We start from the raw sequence: 20,456 nt of genomic DNA on the forward strand, positions 1-20,456 counted from the left end.
GCCCTGCAGTGCGACTGTCGAGATCGACGCATTGTGGGAGCATGATGCCCATTTGCTGCCACCACATCAGTCTCCAGCTTGTTCCAGATTTCCATGCATAGCATCTGTGCACCAAATATACATCTACACTGGGATTTAAGTGCGAAACCAATGTATCACCTCCCCTTGCAGTAAGAAACTGACGCATCACCTGCTCTCCAGTAAGGAGCCGACGCATCTTTACTGCTCCTGCGTGGCAGTAAAGAATCGACGCATCTCCTCCCCTGCATGGCAGTAAGAAACCGACGCATCACATCCTCTGGAGCAAAGAACTGATGCTTCACCTTCCCTGTGAATAAGGAGCTAATGCATCACCTTCTCTGCACCTGTTTTCGTCCTGTAATTTTGACCCATCCAAGGTACTTTGTGTTAAAAGTGATGCATCCATAGTTTTCTTAGGACAGCACTGTTTTTACCCTTTTAAAAGTCATAGTTTGATATCTGTATGGTGAAAAAATTTGCTTTATTTGTAATTTCCTAACTGCTGTTCTATTTTGAAATGTGTGTTAAAAATAATTGACTTCCTACTGTTGATTCTTTCACATTTATGTACTCCATCAAGATTTTAATATAGTTCAGTTTACAAAAAACTCTTAATTTTCACTCAAAGAAGGTGAAGTGCACAGCAATAAAAGGCTCTTAATTTGCACTCAGAGAAAGTGAAGCACACCACAATCTCCAGGTTACAAAATAAGCAGCCATTTGTCAGAATACATAGCCTGACTTTGACCTCTATCTCTGAATACATAGAAAATGAAACAAGATAAAAAACAGATGGGACCACAGCTGGTAGGCAACAACATTTGGACCATCCCCCACACCGGAAGACCATGCATGCTGCCTGGGCATCAACTTCGACAGTCAACTGACCGTGAAAACTAAGTCAACCCAGTCACCTCCTCCTGCTTCCACACCCCCTTCACATGCTCCGGAGAATTTTCAGATGAATCCCAATCAACACCAGAAAGACCGTCAAACAGGCCATAGTCACCAGCCACCCCGACTACAGCAACGCCCTCTACACTGGAATTTCCACCCAGCACCTCCGAAAACTCCAGCCCATACAAAACACTGCAGTCAGACTCATCCTGGACCTCCCCAAATGGACCCACATAATTGCCCATATCAGAAACCTCCACTGGCTTCCCATCCAGAAGAGATGTCAGTTCAAGATTCTCATGCACGCATACAAAGCTCTACATGACTAAGGACCATCCTACATCAACCAGACACTGAATTTCCACCAGCCTGCAAGACAGCTGCTCTCCTCCACACTCGCACACCACTCTGCATCCGCTGCAGGAGCTGCTTCTCCTACATCGCCACCAAGTAGTGGAACGGCCTGCCCCTCCAACTCCAAATAGCACCCTCCCTTGTGGACTTCAGAAAGCAAATCAAGAAATGGCGTTTTGATGGAGACACAGTACCTTCAGCGCCCAGATACTCCTAGGGGTGACAGTGCTGTCATATACAAATGCTATTGATTGTTTTCTGTTGTGGGCTCACCTTCTGAACTGCACTATAATTAGTTTGGGGGTGCTGTAGCACCCTCGAATTCCTACTTCCAGTGCCTATGGGTAGGCTAACACTTAAAATCATAATTGTGTATAAATATATATACAAATATGTCAATTAAAACCAAATAAGTTTTAACTTCTTAAAATGTACGAGAAAACGCAAACACAGTTTTTTGAAAAAAAAGCAAACTAAATATGCTGGCAAGAGATCCTCATCTTTTGTATACCTAACGAAGGATTCTAAGAAAAAAACACTTTAAATGCAGTTCACAAACAGAGCAACACAGTATTAGTTTTTCTTATCAGTTCCAGTACTACAACTTTGTGTTATCCATTGTATATAAATTACAATATCCCTAAGAAGATCTGTACTTTATTTCTTCAGAACTCGCTTGTAATAAGCAAAAACATCACCAGTTGGTTAAAAGCGCCTTCCCGCCATTTCTCACCAACTGAAAGCAAGATGACATGACAGGCAGCCAGCTGTTTGCGGAGTGACGCTCAATTTACTTGTATTTTTCTGATAATGGAACACAGAAACAGACTGAAATCTACCGAAACAAAACGCAAATTCTTGAACAGAGAAATACTGACATAAAATGAAATGGTGTGTGATCTCAGGCACCTTGCTCAAACACAGCATAAGCAACAGGCTCAAATTATTCTTCAATAGGTAATAAGATGACTGTATGTGAACAGAGGCACCATTTTCTAGTCCTGTACTTTCCTTTTGCAACAAAATGCTTTTGAATGTAGAAGCCGTGGTTCATTTAGACTGAACTAAATGCAGTAATAAACCTAAGAAAGAGCTTTATAAATGGAAAGCCCGGGGTTGGAAGACATAGGCCCCATTTAAAATGGAATCATCTGGTATCCTGAGGTGATTTATATAGCTCTATTTGCAGTTGCCACAGCTGCCCAACATTTAAGAGGGCAGACGTTCTGGGGACTACAGTGGCAGCAATGATCATCAGTCACACAATCACAGTCAGGCTACTTAACTAACAAAGCAGCAGAAGCCATGCTGCCAGTGTCTAGTCAGGGACCACCTTTACATCTTCCCTTGAAGCAACGTTGGGTACTCCCAAATTGATGTGAGCCTTTAGGAAAGCTCTAAAGGCCTGGGGGGGGGAGGGGCACTATCATGATAATAGGAGCAAAAGTTGAAACACCTTTCTATATTTCTGTGCTGCACTGTCTACAGCATATGTGCCTAAGCGCTATGTTACAACACAGACTGCAGATAGTACTGTTTTTCTGTTACTTGTGCGCATACAGAGCCAGATCCACCAATGTCTTGAATCTTGTACACCATCAAATGACTGGTAATGCTCACTGCTGATATATTGTTCATCTGACTAATGGTGTAGCAATGAAACCTGATTCTTGCTAACCACTTGGCTGCGAACAAACCGGTCACCATATGCAAACAATTTATACACAAATACTGTTATTGAAGATCCAGCTCCATTATTATTTCTGACTATGATCCCTCAGCTATCACAATGAACTCTGTTTGGTAGTCTAACTCTTACATATTTATAGGCTTAATTGCCGCAAAACCTGCAGGCGATTTAATAAAGTACTTGATTGGAATTTTTATTTCACTTGCAAATTAGTTGGGTTGAACTTCAATGACTAGTTGAATCAGTAGTATCTGAGAGGCTATGTTAACCTTCACTCAAGTGTTCACGCTCTGTGAAATCAGTGCAGTACTTTCCACAATCGTAACAGTTACAGTAATAAGCTGCAGAGGACCCATTAATGTTAGGTAATGACCCTATTCTGAATGTCATTCCATGAAGCAGACACTGGGTGCAACATTAACTGTGTCAGCTGCCTTCCAAAGAGACGTATACACAGGCAATTTACATTCAGCATTTGAGAGGACTTATAGATGGAGTGGAGTGTGTCAACCAATATCTGCAAAGCAGAAAATGTAATAAAGTATTCACAGTATTGCACAGCCCGAGCTAACTGATTTTTACTATCTCCATTTTTTAAGTAAGCCCTAGAATACTAATCGAGGCTTCTAACCCCACTATTTTGTGTCATAGAAGTTCAGAACAAAACGCCATCTTTAGCAAAAGGAAACCAGTGTGTCCATTAATGGAAAAAGAAGAGGGATGACACCAAAAGTGTTGGTCCATTGCCTTTCTGGCTTGAGAAGGCAAGAATTTTGAAAAACAAGAATGAGTTACAAAATGAACAACTTTCTCCTAGTAATACAATCTGGCTTTTAAATTTGTCACTGTTGATAATTCTTAAAATGTAGTATTTTAGCACATCAATCTTTAACCCATGGAGACAGCAAGGTAAATTGTGGATCTGTGGATTACTCATCAGCTTTTGACAAGACACACAAAAATAAACTTTGAAAGAAGGTGACAATAGTGGGCATTAATCCTTCATTATTGACTTAAATCCAGAGCCCTTTACATCAAAACATAGGTGAACAACAGAATGGGGTTGCTAACATGTTACGTGCTCAAATCCATACAACAAATGGGATAAGGAGTGCATGTGGACACCCCTATTTTTAGCTCAAGCCTAGACATCGCTTGTGTTGTCGATTAGCAACCTGTTGTATATGCTTTGCGAAGTTCGAACTCCTCACATTGCCTGCCTTTGCTTTTCATTTGTCTATGTCAGTGTCCGTTAAAAATCCTTGCTTGCTAGTGGTCAGTCCTGCCTTTTTGTCCCTCATTTTCTCTTCCATTCCTCCCATAGAGCAGGGACGAAATACTGTCTCATTTACGCTATGGTTCTCTATATGTTCTTTGGGGGACTATTTATTTCTTGGGGTCCTACGCTATTACTGTTTGCCTGGGTTTAGCTTCAGTGCCATAGCTGCTTACATTTGAATATAGCATTCCTCTCTCCCATCTCCTCTCAATGCCACAGTTGCGTTAGGCTGCCTCCCTGCCTCCCGCTCTGTTGCTCGTTTTCTTATTCTTTTACTCATTTTGGAAAATGTGGATGCTGACTGCCAATTGGGCTTCTTTTGGTAAGAATTTATGTTTTGGGCTTACTTTTAAGTGGGATTGGACATGGTCTTTTAACTGGAGGGGTGGAGAATCTTGCATCATGCTCTGCATTGGGGGTATTGGAACTGCGCCACAGAGATGTGGCATTGCGGCTGATTCAAGCAAGCGTGACCACGGAGCAAGGATGTACGGGAACCATTAAAGATGTAATTCTTTTAAGTGCTTTAAGTGCTCCGTATAAGGCTTGCAGTTGTTATGACCCATTTACAGGTAGTGACCCCGGTTACAGGAAGGTATATGTGATAGGACGAGGTCCGGAAGGTTGTGTGCAGAGGTAGGTCTTTTACTATGTCCTTCCTGCCATTCCAACAGTTTCTTCTCCCCAACAGCATTTACACCAGGTCCTGGTGGGCTCGGGGTGACTTAGCTGCTCTGGCGGGTGGTGCAGAGTGAAGGCAGCCACCATGGCTTCGGGGAAGCTACACACCAGCTTGTTCTACACCCCGCTGATGTGAAAATCCCCCATGTGCACATTGGAGATGGGCACAGTTTTGGGCAGGAAGCTCAGCACAGCTCTCAGGCTTTAACGCAGCAGATCTAAAGCAGGCTGCTCCAGGGTAGAGAGTGGGCGGTGGTCAGAGGAGATTTTGGAAAAAGGGGTGGTGATGGACAGAGCTTCTGAATGATGCAGAATACTCTTACCAAGTCAAGAGATCATGGTTTTAATCCATCACCTGTTTTTTAGCTCACTGCACCATCCCAGCTCAGAACCTGGCTATATGCAAATTAGTCTGTTCCTGTCCCAGTGCATGATGGGAACAGGGCAAACCAAACTACCAAGCCAATTCTTATACTGGGAAGGAAACAAGCTTCCGGGGACCGGTTTCTGGCATCACAGCCTTCGTCGGCCCGGCTTGCTTGAATCCTGATGGTGCAATGAGCAAGGGACTCACGTCTGAGCATACCCTCCCACACATAGTGTGGATAAAATCGATTTTGGAAAAAGGGGTGGTGATGGACAGAGCTTCTGAATGATGCAGAATACTCTTACCAAGTCAAGAGATCATGGTTTTAATCCATCACCTGTTTTTTAGCTCACTGCACCATCCCAGCTCAGAACCTGGCTATATGCAAATTAGTCTGTTCCTGTCCCAGTGCATGATGGGAACAGGGCAAACCAAACTACCAAGCCAATTCTTATACTGGGAAGGAAACAAGCTTCCGGGGACCGGTTTCTGGCATCACAGCCTTCGTCGGCCCGGCTTGCTTGAATCCTGATGGTGCAATGAGCAAGGGACTCACGTCTGAGCATACCCTCCCACACATAGTGTGGATAAAATCGATTTTGGAAAAAGGGGTGGTGATGGACAGAGCTTCTGAATGATGCAGAATACTCTTACCAAGTCAAGAGATCATGGTTTTAATCCATCACCTGTTTTTTAGCTCACTGCACCATCCCAGCTCAGAACCTGGCTATATGCAAATTAGTCTGTTCCTGTCCCAGTGCATGATGGGAACAGGACAAACCAAACTACCAAGCCAATTCTTATACTGGGAAGGAAACAAGCTTCCGGGGACCGGTTTCTGGCATCACAGCCTTCGTCGGCCCGGCTTGCTTGAATCCTGATGGTGCAATGAGCAAGGGACTCACGTCTGAGCATACCCTCCCACACATAGTGTGGATAAAATCGATTTTGGAAAAAGGGGTGGTGATGGACAGAGCTTCTGAATGATGCAGAATACTCTTACCAAGTCAAGAGATCATGGTTTTAATCCATCACCTGTTTTTTAGCTCACTGCACCATCCCAGCTCAGAACCTGGCTATATGCAAATTAGTCTGTTCCTGTCCCAGTGCATGATGGGAACAGGGCAAACCAAACTACCAAGCCAATTCTTATACTGGGAAGGAAACAAGCTTCCGGGGACCGGTTTCTGGCATCACAGCCTTCGTCGGCCCGGCTTGCTTGAATCCTGATGGTGCAATGAGCAAGGGACTCACGTCTGAGCATACCCTCCCACACATAGTGTGGATAAAATCGATTTTGGAAAAAGGGGTGGTGATGGACAGAGCTTCTGAATGATGCAGAATACTCTTACCAAGTCAAGAGATCATGGTTTTAATCCATCACCTGTTTTTTATCTCACTGCACCATCCCAGCTCAGAACCTGGCTATATGCAAATTAGTCTGTTCCTGTCCCAGTGCATGATGGGAACAGGGCAAACCAAACTACCAAGCCAATTCTTATACTGGGAAGGAAACAAGCTTCCGGGGACCGGTTTCTGGCATCACAGCCTTCGTCGGCCCGGCTTGCTTGAATCCTGATGGTGCAATGAGCAAGGGACTCACGTCTGAGCATACCCTCCCACACATAGTGTGGATAAAATCGATTTTGGAAAAAGGGGTGGTGATGGACAGAGCTTCTGAATGATGCAGAATACTCTTACCAAGTCAAGAGATCATGGTTTTAATCCATCACCTGTTTTTTAGCTCACTGCACCATCCCAGCTCAGAACCTGGCTATATGCAAATTAGTCTGTTCCTGTCCCAGTGCATGATGGGAACAGGGCAAACCAAACTACCAAGCCAATTCTTATACTGGGAAGGAAACAAGCTTCCGGGGACCGGTTTCTGGCATCACAGCCTTCGTCGGCCCGGCTTGCTTGAATCCTGATGGTGCAATGAGCAAGGGACTCACGTCTGAGCATACCCTCCCACACATAGTGTGGATAAAATCGATTTTGGAAAAAGGGGTGGTGATGGACAGAGCTTCTGAATGATGCAGAATACTCTTACCAAGTCAAGAGATCATGGTTTTAATCCATCACCTGTTTTTTAGCTCACTGCACCATCCCAGCTCAGAACCTGGCTATATGCAAATTAGTCTGTTCCTGTCCCAGTGCATGATGGGAACAGGGCAAACCAAACTACCAAGCCAATTCTTATACTGGGAAGGAAACAAGCTTCCGGGGACCGGTTTCTGGCATCACAGCCTTCGTCGGCCCGGCTTGCTTGAATCCTGATGGTGCAATGAGCAAGGGACTCACGTCTGAGCATACCCTCCCACACATAGTGTGGATAAAATCGATTTTGGAAAAAGGGGTGGTGATGGACAGAGCTTCTGAATGATGCAGAATACTCTTACCAAGTCAAGAGATCATGGTTTTAATCCATCACCTGTTTTTTAGCTCACTGCACCATCCCAGCTCAGAACCTGGCTATATGCAAATTAGTCTGTTCCTGTCCCAGTGCATGATGGGAACAGGGCAAACCAAACTACCAAGCCAATTCTTATACTGGGAAGGAAACAAGCTTCCGGGGACCGGTTTCTGGCATCACAGCCTTCGTCGGCCCGGCTTGCTTGAATCCTGATGGTGCAATGAGCAAGGGACTCACGTCTGAGCATACCCTCCCACACATAGTGTGGATAAAATCGATTTTGGAAAAAGGGGTGGTGATGGACAGAGCTTCTGAATGATGCAGAATACTCTTACCAAGTCAAGAGATCATGGTTTTAATCCATCACCTGTTTTTTAGCTCACTGCACCATCCCAGCTCAGAACCTGGCTATATGCAAATTAGTCTGTTCCTGTCCCAGTGCATGATGGGAACAGGGCAAACCAAACTACCAAGCCAATTCTTATACTGGGAAGGAAACAAGCTTCCGGGGACCGGTTTCTGGCATCACAGCCTTCGTCGGCCCGGCTTGCTTGAATCCTGATGGTGCAATGAGCAAGGGACTCACGTCTGAGCATACCCTCCCACACATAGTGTGGATAAAATCGATTTTGGAAAAAGGGGTGGTGATGGACAGAGCTTCTGAATGATGCAGAATACTCTTACCAAGTCAAGAGATCATGGTTTTAATCCATCACCTGTTTTTTAGCTCACTGCACCATCCCAGCTCAGAACCTGGCTATATGCAAATTAGTCTGTTCCTGTCCCAGTGCATGATGGGAACAGGGCAAACCAAACTACCAAGCCAATTCTTATACTGGGAAGGAAACAAGCTTCCGGGGACCGGTTTCTGGCATCACAGCCTTCGTCGGCCCGGCTTGCTTGAATCCTGATGGTGCAATGAGCAAGGGACTCACGTCTGAGCATACCCTCCCACACATAGTGTGGATAAAATCGATTTTGGAAAAAGGGGTGGTGATGGACAGAGCTTCTGAATGATGCAGAATACTCTTACCAAGTCAAGAGATCATGGTTTTAATCCATCACCTGTTTTTTAGCTCACTGCACCATCCCAGCTCAGAACCTGGCTATATGCAAATTAGTCTGTTCCTGTCCCAGTGCATGATGGGAACAGGGCAAACCAAACTACCAAGCCAATTCTTATACTGGGAAGGAAACAAGCTTCCGGGGACCGGTTTCTGGCATCACAGCCTTCGTCGGCCCGGCTTGCTTGAATCCTGATGGTGCAATGAGCAAGGGACTCACGTCTGAGCATACCCTCCCACACATAGTGTGGATAAAATCGATTTTGGAAAAAGGGGTGGTGATGGACAGAGCGTCTGAATGATGCAGAATACTCTTACCAAGTCAAGAGATCATGGTTTTAATCCATCACCTGTTTTTTAGCTCACTGCACCATCCCAGCTCAGAACCTGGCTATATGCAAATTAGTCTGTTCCTGTCCCAGTGCATGATGGGAACAGGGCAAACCAAACTACCAAGCCAATTCTTATACTGGGAAGGAAACAAGCTTCCGGGGACCGGTTTCTGGCATCACAGCCTTCGTCGGCCCGGCTTGCTTGAATCCTGATGGTGCAATGAGCAAGGGACTCACGTCTGAGCATACCCTCCCACACATAGTGTGGATAAAATCGATTTTGGAAAAAGGGGTGGTGATGGACAGAGCTTCTGAATGATGCAGAATACTCTTACCAAGTCAAGAGATCATGGTTTTAATCCATCACCTGTTTTTTAGCTCACTGCACCATCCCAGCTCAGAACCTGGCTATATGCAAATTAGTCTGTTCCTGTCCCAGTGCATGATGGGAACAGGGCAAACCAAACTACCAAGCCAATTCTTATACTGGGAAGGAAACAAGCTTCCGGGGACCGGTTTCTGGCATCACAGCCTTCGTCGGCCCGGCTTGCTTGAATCCTGATGGTGCAATGAGCAAGGGACTCACGTCTGAGCATACCCTCCCACACATAGTGTGGATAAAATCGATTTTGGAAAAAGGGGTGGTGATGGACAGAGCTTCTGAATGATGCAGAATACTCTTACCAAGTCAAGAGATCATGGTTTTAATCCATCACCTGTTTTTTAGCTCACTGCACCATCCCAGCTCAGAACCTGGCTATATGCAAATTAGTCTGTTCCTGTCCCAGTGCATGATGGGAACAGGGCAAACCAAACTACCAAGCCAATTCTTATACTGGGAAGGAAACAAGCTTCCGGGGACCGGTTTCTGGCATCACAGCCTTCGTCGGCCCGGCTTGCTTGAATCCTGATGGTGCAATGAGCAAGGGACTCACGTCTGAGCATACCCTCCCACACATAGTGTGGATAAAATCGATTTTGGAAAAAGGGGTGGTGATGGACAGAGCTTCTGAATGATGCAGAATACTCTTACCAAGTCAAGAGATCATGGTTTTAATCCATCACCTGTTTTTTAGCTCACTGCACCATCCCAGCTCAGAACCTGGCTATATGCAAATTAGTCTGTTCCTGTCCCAGTGCATGATGGGAACAGGGCAAACCAAACTACCAAGCCAATTCTTATACTGGGAAGGAAACAAGCTTCCGGGGACCGGTTTCTGGCATCACAGCCTTCGTCGGCCCGGCTTGCTTGAATCCTGATGGTGCAATGAGCAAGGGACTCACGTCTGAGCATACCCTCCCACACATAGTGTGGATAAAATCGATTTTGGAAAAAGGGGTGGTGATGGACAGAGCTTCTGAATGATGCAGAATACTCTTACCAAGTCAAGAGATCATGGTTTTAATCCATCACCTGTTTTTTAGCTCACTGCACCATCCCAGCTCAGAACCTGGCTATATGCAAATTAGTCTGTTCCTGTCCCAGTGCATGATGGGAACAGGGCAAACCAAACTACCAAGCCAATTCTTATACTGGGAAGGAAACAAGCTTCCGGGGACCGGTTTCTGGCATCACAGCCTTCGTCGGCCCGGCTTGCTTGAATCCTGATGGTGCAATGAGCAAGGGACTCACGTCTGAGCATACCCTCCCACACATAGTGTGGATAAAATCGATTTTGGAAAAAGGGGTGGTGATGGACAGAGCTTCTGAATGATGCAGAATACTCTTACCAAGTCAAGAGATCATGGTTTTAATCCATCACCTGTTTTTTAGCTCACTGCACCATCCCAGCTCAGAACCTGGCTATATGCAAATTAGTCTGTTCCTGTCCCAGTGCATGATGGGAACAGGGCAAACCAAACTACCAAGCCAATTCTTATACTGGGAAGGAAACAAGCTTCCGGGGACCGGTTTCTGGCATCACAGCCTTCGTCGGCCCGGCTTGCTTGAATCCTGATGGTGCAATGAGCAAGGGACTCACGTCTGAGCATACCCTCCCACACATAGTGTGGATAAAATCGATTTTGGAAAAAGGGGTGGTGATGGACAGAGCTTCTGAATGATGCAGAATACTCTTACCAAGTCAAGAGATCATGGTTTTAATCCATCACCTGTTTTTTAGCTCACTGCACCATCCCAGCTCAGAACCTGGCTATATGCAAATTAGTCTGTTCCTGTCCCAGTGCATGATGGGAACAGGGCAAACCAAACTACCAAGCCAATTCTTATACTGGGAAGGAAACAAGCTTCCGGGGACCGGTTTCTGGCATCACAGCCTTCGTCGGCCCGGCTTGCTTGAATCCTGATGGTGCAATGAGCAAGGGACTCACGTCTGAGCATACCCTCCCACACATAGTGTGGATAAAATCGATTTTGGAAAAAGGGGTGGTGATGGACAGAGCTTCTGAATGATGCAGAATACTCTTACCAAGTCAAGAGATCATGGTTTTAATCCATCACCTGTTTTTTAACTCACTGCACCATCCCAGCTCAGAACCTGGCTATATGCAAATTAGTCTGTTCCTGTCCCAGTGCATGATGGGAACAGGGCAAACCAAACTACCAAGCCAATTCTTATACTGGGAAGGAAACAAGCTTCCGGGGACCGGTTTCTGGCATCACAGCCTTCGTCGGCCCGGCTTGCTTGAATCCTGATGGTGCAATGAGCAAGGGACTCACGTCTGAGCATACCCTCCCACACATAGTGTGGATAAAATCGATTTTGGAAAAAGGGGTGGTGATGGACAGAGCTTCTGAATGATGCAGAATACTCTTACCAAGTCAAGAGATCATGGTTTTAATCCATCACCTGTTTTTTAGCTCACTGCACCATCCCAGCTCAGAACCTGGCTATATGCAAATTAGTCTGTTCCTGTCCCAGTGCATGATGGGAACAGGGCAAACCAAACTACCAAGCCAATTCTTATACTGGGAAGGAAACAAGCTTCCGGGGACAGGTTTCTGGCATCACAGCCTTCGTCGGCCCGGCTTGCTTGAATCCTGATGGTGCAATGAGCAAGGGACTCACGTCTGAGCATACCCTCCCACACATAGTGTGGATAAAATCGATTTTGGAAAAAGGGGTGGTGATGGACAGAGCTTCTGAATGATGCAGAATAGCTGGGATGGTGCAGTGAGCTAAAAAACGGTGATGGATTAAAACCATGATCTCTTGACTTGGTAAGAGTATTCTGCATCATTCAGAAACTCTGTCCATCACCACCCCCCTTTTCCAAAATCGTTTTTATCCACACTATGTGTGGGAGGGTATACTCAGACGTGAGTCCCTTGCTCATTGCACCATCAGGATTCAAGCAAACCGGGCCGAAGAAGGCTGTGATGCCAGAAACCGGTCCCCGGGAGCTTGTTTCCTTCCCAGTATAAGAATTGGCTTGGTAGTTTGGTTTGCCCTGTTCCCATCATGCACTGGGACAGGAACAGACTAATTTGCATATAGCCAGGTTCTGAGCTGGGATGGTGCAGTGAGCTAAAAAACGGTGATGGATTAAAACCATGATCTCTTGACTTGGTAAGAGTATTCTGCATCATTCACAAACTCTGTCCATCACCAGCCCCCTTTTCCAAAATCGTTTTTATCCACACTATGTGTGGGAGGGTATACTCAGACGTGAGTCCCTTGCTCATTGCACCATCAGGATTCAAGCAAACCGGGCCGAAGAAGGCTGTGATGCCAGAAACCGGTCCCCGGGAGCTTGTTTCCTTCCCAGTATAAGAATTGGCTTGGTAGTTTGGTTTGCCCTGTTCCCATCATGCACTGGGACAGGAACAGACTAATTTGCATATAGCCAGGTTCTGAGCTGGGATGGTGCAGTGAGCTAAAAAACGGTGATGGATTAAAACCATGATCTCTTGACTTGGTAAGAGTATTCTGCATCATTCAGAAACTCTGTCCATCACCACCCCCCTTTTCCAAAATCGTTTTTATCCACACTATGTGTGGGAGGGTATACTCAGACGTGAGTCCCTTGCTCATTGCACCATCAGGATTCAAGCAAACCGGGCCGAAGAAGGCTGTGATGCCAGAAACCGGTCCCCGGGAGTTTGTTTCCTTCCCAGTATAAGAATTGGCTTGGTAGTTTGGTTTGCCCTGTTCCCATCATGCACTGGGACAGGAACAGACTAATTTGCATATAGCCAGGTTCTGAGCTGGGATGGTGCAGTGAGCTAAAAAACGGTGATGGGTTAAAACCATGATCTCTTGACTTGGTAAGAGTATTCTGCATCATTCAGAAACTCTGTCCATCACCACCCCCCTTTTCCAAAATCGTTTTTATCCACACTATGTGTGGGAGGGTATACTCAGACGTGAGTCCCTTGCTCATTGCACCATCAGGATTCAAGCAAACCGGGCCGAAGAAGGCTGTGATGCCAGAAACCGGTCCCCGGGAGCTTGTTTCCTTCCCAGTATAAGAATTGGCTTGGTAGTTTGGTTTGCCCTGTTCCCATGATGCACTGGGACAGGAACAGCCTAATTTGCATATAGCCAGGTTCTGAGCTGGGATGGTGCAGTGAGCTAAAAAACGGTGATGGATTAAAACCATGATCTCTTGACTTGGTAAGAGTATTCTGCATCATTCAGAAACTCTGTCCATCACCACCCCCCTTTTCCAAAATCGTTTTTATCCACACTATGTGTGGGAGGGTATACTCAGACGTGAGTCCCTTGCTCATTGCACCATCAGGATTCAAGCAAACCGGGCCGAAGAAGGCTGTGATGCCAGAAACCGGTCCCCGGGAGCTTGTTTCCTTCCCAGTATAAGAATTGGCTTGGTAGTTTGGTTTGCCCTGTTCCCATCATGCACTGGGACAGGAACAGACTAATTTGCATATAGCCAGGTTCTGAGCTGGGATGGTGCAGTGAGCTAAAAAACGGTGATGGATTAAAACCATGATCTCTTGACTTGGTAAGAGTATTCTGCATCATTCAGAAACTCTGTCCATCACCACCCCCCTTTTCCAAAATCGTTTTTATCCACACTATGTGTGGGAGGGTATACTCAGACGTGAGTCCCTTGCTCATTGCACCATCAGGATTCAAGCAAACCGGGCCGAAGAAGGCTGTGATGCCAGAAACCGGTCCCCGGGAGCTTGTTTCCTTCCCAGTATAAGAATTGGCTTGGTAGTTTGGTTTGCCCTGTTCCCATCATGCACTGGGACAGGAACAGACTAATTTGCATATAGCCAGGTTCTGAGCTGGGATGGTGCAGTGAGCTAAAAAACGGTGATGGATTAAAACCATGATCTCTTGACTTGGTAAGAGTATTCTGCATCATTCAGAAACTCTGTCCATCACCACCCCCCTTTTCCAAAATCGTTTTTATCCACACTATGTGTGGGAGGGTATACTCAGACGTGAGTCCCTTGCTCATTGCACCATCAGGATTCAAGCAAACCGGGCCGAAGAAGGCTGTGATGCCAGAAACCGGTCCCCGGGAGCTTGTTTCCTTCCCAGTATAAGAATTGGCTTGGTAGTTTGGTTTGCCCTGTTCCCATCATGCACTGGGACAGGAACAGACTAATTTGCATATAGCCAGGTTCTGAGCTGGGATGGTGCAGTGAGCTAAAAAACGGTGATGGATTAAAACCATGATCTCTTGACTTGGTAAGAGTATTCTGCATCATTCAGAAACTCTGTCCATCACCACCCCCCTTTTCCAAAATCGTTTTTATCCACACTATGTGTGGGAGGGTATACTCAGACGTGAGTCCCTTGCTCATTGCACCATCAGGATTCAAGCAAACCGGGCCGAAGAAGGCTGTGATGCCAGAAACCGGTCCCCGGGAGCTTGTTTCCTTCCCAGTATAAGAATTGGCTTGGTAGTTTGGTTTGCCCTGTTCCCATCATGCACTGGGACAGGAACAGACTAATTTGCATATAGCCAAGTTCTGAGCTGGGATGGTGCAGTGAGCTAAAAAACGGTGATGGATTAAAACCATGATCTCTTGACTTGGTAAGAGTATTCTGCATCATTCAGAAACTCTGTCCATCACCACCCCCCTTTTCCAAAATCGTTTTTATCCACACTATGTGTGGGAGGGTATACTCAGACGTGAGTCCCTTGCTCATTGCACCATCAGGATTCAAGCAAACCGGGCCGAAGAAGGCTGTGATGCCAGAAACCGGTCCCCGGGAGCTTGTTTCCTTCCCAGTATAAGAATTGGCTTGGTAGTTTGGTTTGCCCTGTTCCCATCATGCACTGGGACAGGAACAGACTAATTTGCATATAGCCAGGTTCTGAGCTGGGATGGTGCAGTGAGCTAAAAAACGGTGATGGATTAAAACCATGATCTCTTGACTTGGTAAGAGTATTCTGCATCATTCAGAAACTCTGTCCATCACCACCCCCCTTTTCCAAAATCGTTTTTATCCACACTATGTGTGGGAGGGTATACTCAGACGTGAGTCCCTTGCTCATTGCACCATCAGGATTCAAGCAAACCGGGCCGAAGAAGGCTGTGATGCCAGAAACCGGTCCCCGGGAGCTTGTTTCCTTCCCAGTATAAGAATTGGCTTGGTAGTTTGGTTTGCCCTGTTCCCATCATGCACTGGGACAGGAACAGACTAATTTGCATATAGCCAGGTTCTGAGCTGGGATGGTGCAGTGAGCTAAAAAACGGTGATGGATTAAAACCATGATCTCTTGACTTGGTAAGAGTATTCTGCATCATTCAGAAACTCTGTCCATCACCACCCCCCTTTTCCAAAATCGTTTTTATCCACACTATGTGTGGGAGGGTATACTCAGACGTGAGTCCCTTGCTCATTGCACCATCAGGATTCAAGCAAACCGGGCCGAAGAAGGCTGTGATGCCAGAAACCGGTCCCCGGGAGCTTGTTTCCTTCCCAGTATAAGAATTGGCTTGGTAGTTTGGTTTGCCCTGTTCCCATCATGCACTGGGACAGGAACAGACTAATTTGCATATAGCCAGGTTCTGAGCTGGGATGGTGCAGTGAGCTAAAAAACGGTGATGGATTAAAACCATGATCTCTTGACTTGGTAAGAGTATTCTGCATCATTCAGAAACTCTGTCCATCACCACCCCCTTTTCCAAAATCGTTTTTATCCACACTATGTGTGGGAGGGTATACTCAGACGTGAGTCCCTTGCTCATTGCACCATCAGGATTCAAGCAAACCGGGCCGAAGAAGGCTGTGATGCCAGAAACCGGTCCCCGGGAGCTTGTTTCCTTCCCAGTATAAGAATTGGCTTGGTAGTTTGGTTTGCCCTGTTCCCATCATGCACTGGGACAGGAACAGACTAATTTGCATATAGCCAGGTTCTGAGCTGGGATGGTGCAGTGAGCTAAAAAACGGTGATGGATTAAAACCATGATCTCTTGACTTGGTAAGAGTATTCTGCATCATTCAGAAACTCTGTCCATCACCACCCCCCTTTTCCAAAATCGTTTTTATCCACACTATGTGTGGGAGGGTATACTCAGACGTGAGTCCCTTGCTCATTGCACCATCAGGATTCAAGCAAACCGGGCCGAAGAAGGCTGTGATGCCAGAAACCGGTCCCCGGGAGCTTGTTTCCTTCCCAGTATAAGAATTGGCTTGGTAGTTTGGTTTGCCCTGTTCCCATCATGCACTGGGACAGGAACAGACTAATTTGCATATAGCCAAGTTCTGAGCTGGGATGGTGCAGTGAGCTAAAAAACGGTGATGGATTAAAACCATGATCTCTTGACTTGGTAAGAGTATTCTGCATCATTCAGAAACTCTGTCCATCACCACCCCCCTTTTCCAAAATCGTTTTTATCCACACTATGTGTGGGAGGGTATACTCAGACGTGAGTCCCTTGCTCATTGCACCATCAGGATTCAAGCAAACCGGGCCGAAGAAGGCTGTGATGCCAGAAACCGGTCCCCGGGAGCTTGTTTCCTTCCCAGTATAAGAATTGGCTTGGTAGTTTGGTTTGCCCTGTTCCCATCATGCACTGGGACAGGAACAGACTAATTTGCATATAGCCAGGTTCTGAGCTGGGATGGTGCAGTGAGCTAAAAAACGGTGATGGATTAAAACCATGATCTCTTGACTTGGTAAGAGTATTCTGCATCATTCAGAAACTCTGTCCATCACCACCCCCCTTTTCCAAAATCGTTTTTATCCACACTATGTGTGGGAGGGTATACTCAGACGTGAGTCCCTTGCTCATTGCACCATCAGGATTCAAGCAAACCGGGCCGAAGAAGGCTGTGATGCCAGAAACCGGTCCCCGGGAGCTTGTTTCCTTCCCAGTATAAGAATTGGCTTGGTAGTTTGGTTTGCCCTGTTCCCATCATGCACTGGGACAGGAACAGACTAATTTGCATATAGCCAGGTTCTGAGCTGGGGTGGTGCAGTGAGCTAAAAAACGGTGATGGATTAAAACCATGATCTCTTGACTTGGTAAGAGTATTCTGCATCATTCAGAAACTCTGTCCATCACCACCCCCCTTTTCCAAAATCGTTTTTATCCACACTATGTGTGGGAGTGTATACTCAGACGTGAGTCCCTTGCTCATTGCACCATCAGGATTCAAGCAAACCGGGCCGAAGAAGGCTGTGATGCCAGAAACCGGTCCCCGGGAGCTTGTTTCCTTCCCAGTATAAGAATTGGCTTGGTAGTTTGGTTTGCCCTGTTCCCATCATGCACTGGGACAGGAACAGACTAATTTGCATATAGCCAGGTTCTGAGCTGGGATGGTGCAGTGAGCTAAAAACGGTGATGGATTAAAACCATGATCTCTTGACTTGGTAAGAGTATTCTGCATCATTCAGAAACTCTGTCCATCACCACCCCCCTTTTCCAAAATCGTTTTTATCCACACTATGTGTGGGAGGGTATACTCAGACGTGAGTCCCTTGCTCATTGCACCATCAGGATTCAAGCAAACCGGGCCGAAGAAGGCTGTGATGCCAGAAACCGGTCCCCGGGAGCTTGTTTCCTTCCCAGTATAAGAATTGGCTTGGTAGTTTGGTTTGCCCTGTTCCCATCATGCACTGGGACAGGAACAGACTAATTTGCATATAGCCAGGTTCTGAGCTGGGATGGTGCAGTGAGCTAAAAAACGGTGATGGATTAAAACCATGATCTCTTGACTTGGTAAGAGTATTCTGCATCATTCAGAAACTCTGTCCATCACCACCCCCCTTTTCCAAAATCGTTTTTATCCACACTATGTGTGGGAGGGTATACTCAGACGTGAGTCCCTTGCTCATTGCACCATCAGGATTCAAGCAAACTGGGCCGAAGAAGGCTGTGATGCCAGAAACCGGTCCCCGGGAGCTTGTTTCCTTCCCAGTATAAGAATTGGCTTGGTAGTTTGGTTTGCCCTGTTCCCATCATGCACTGGGACAGGAACAGACTAATTTGCATATAGCCAGGTTCTGAGCTGGGATGGTGCAGTGAGCTAAAAAACGGTGATGGATTAAAACCATGATCTCTTGACTTGGTAAGAGTATTCTGCATCATTCAGAAACTCTGTCCATCACCACCCCCCTTTTCCAAAATCGTTTTTATCCACACTATGTGTGGGAGGGTATACTCAGACGTGAGTCCCTTGCTCATTGCACCATCAGGATTCAAGCAAACCGGGCCGAAGAAGGCTGTGATGCCAGAAACCGGTCCCCGGGAGCTTGTTTCCTTCCCAGTATAAGAATTGGCTTGGTAGTTTGGTTTGCCCTGTTCCCATCATGCACTGGGACAGGAACAGACTAATTTGCATATAGCCAAGTTCTGAGCTGGGATGGTGCAGTGAGCTAAAAAACGGTGATGGATTAAAACCATGATCTCTTGACTTGGTAAGAGTATTCTGCATCATTCAGAAACTCTGTCCATCACCACCCCCCTTTTCCAAAATCGTTTTTATCCACACTATGTGTGGGAGGGTATACTCAGACGTGAGTCCCTTGCTCATTGCACCATCAGGATTCAAGCAAACCGGGCCGAAGAAGGCTGTGATGCCAGAAACCGGTCCCCGGGAGCTTGTTTCCTTCCCAGTATAAGAATTGGCTTGGTAGTTTGGTTTGCCCTGTTCCCATCATGCACTGGGACAGGAACAGACTAATTTGCATATAGCCAGGTTCTGAGCTGGGATGGTGCAGTGAGCTAAAAAACGGTGATGGATTAAAACCATGATCTCTTGACTTGGTAAGAGTATTCTGCATCATTCAGAAACTCTGTCCATCACCACCCCCCTTTTCCAAAATCGTTTTTATCCACACTATGTGTGGGAGGGTATACTCAGACGTGAGTCCCTTGCTCATTGCACCATCAGGATTCAAGCAAACCGGGCCGAAGAAGGCTGTGATGCCAGAAACCGGTCCCCGGGAGCTTGTTTCCTTCCCAGTATAAGAATTGGCTTGGTAGTTTGGTTTGCCCTGTTCCCATCATGCACTGGGACAGGAACAGACTAATTTGCATATAGCCAGGTTCTGAGCTGGGGTGGTGCAGTGAGCTAAAAAACGGTGATGGATTAAAACCATGATCTCTTGACTTGGTAAGAGTATTCTGCATCATTCAGAAACTCTGTCCATCACCACCCCCCTTTTCCAAAATCGTTTTTATCCACACTATGTGTGGGAGTGTATACTCAGACGTGAGTCCCTTGCTCATTGCACCATCAGGATTCAAGCAAACCGGGCCGAAGAAGGCTGTGATGCCAGAAACCGGTCCCCGGGAGCTTGTTTCCTTCCCAGTATAAGAATTGGCTTGGTAGTTTGGTTTGCCCTGTTCCCATCATGCACTGGGACAGGAACAGACTAATTTGCATATAGCCAGGTTCTGAGCTGGGATGGTGCAGTGAGCTAAAAAACGGTGATGGATTAAAACCATGATCTCTTGACTTGGTAAGAGTATTCTGCATCATTCAGAAACTCTGTCCATCACCACCCCCCTTTTCCAAAATCGTTTTTATCCACACTATGTGTGGGAGGGTATACTCAGACGTGAGTCCCTTGCTCATTGCACCATCAGGATTCAAGCAAACCGGGCCGAAGAAGGCTGTGATGCCAGAAACCGGTCCCCGGGAGCTTGTTTCCTTCCCAGTATAAGAATTGGCTTGGTAGTTTGGTTTGCCCTGTTCCCATCATGCACTGGGACAGGAACAGACTAATTTGCATATAGCCAGGTTCTGAGCTGGGATGGTGCAGTGAGCTAAAAAACGGTGATGGATTAAAACCATGATCTCTTGACTTGGTAAGAGTATTCTGCATCATTCAGAAACTCTGTCCATCACCACCCCCCTTTTCCAAAATCGGTGGTCAGAGGAGGACATTGACACTGCTGGTCTAGAGCGGCGAGGGTCTGCCTGCCTGGGAGACGTGGCTGACTCCGCTAAACAGCGACAG

At 46.4% G+C, this 20,456-nt stretch overlaps 1 protein-coding gene across 1 annotated transcript in view; it reads right to left on the reverse strand.

The window, feature by feature from the left end:
- Positions 1-20,456, reverse strand: part of SLC36A4 (solute carrier family 36 member 4) — a 911,610-nt gene that overhangs the window by 788,283 nt on the left and 102,871 nt on the right. The window lies entirely within an intron of this gene.

This window comes from Lissotriton helveticus, chromosome 8 (assembly GCF_964261635.1).
Source record: "Lissotriton helveticus chromosome 8, aLisHel1.1, whole genome shotgun sequence".
Taxonomy (NCBI): domain Eukaryota; kingdom Metazoa; phylum Chordata; class Amphibia; order Caudata; family Salamandridae; genus Lissotriton; species Lissotriton helveticus.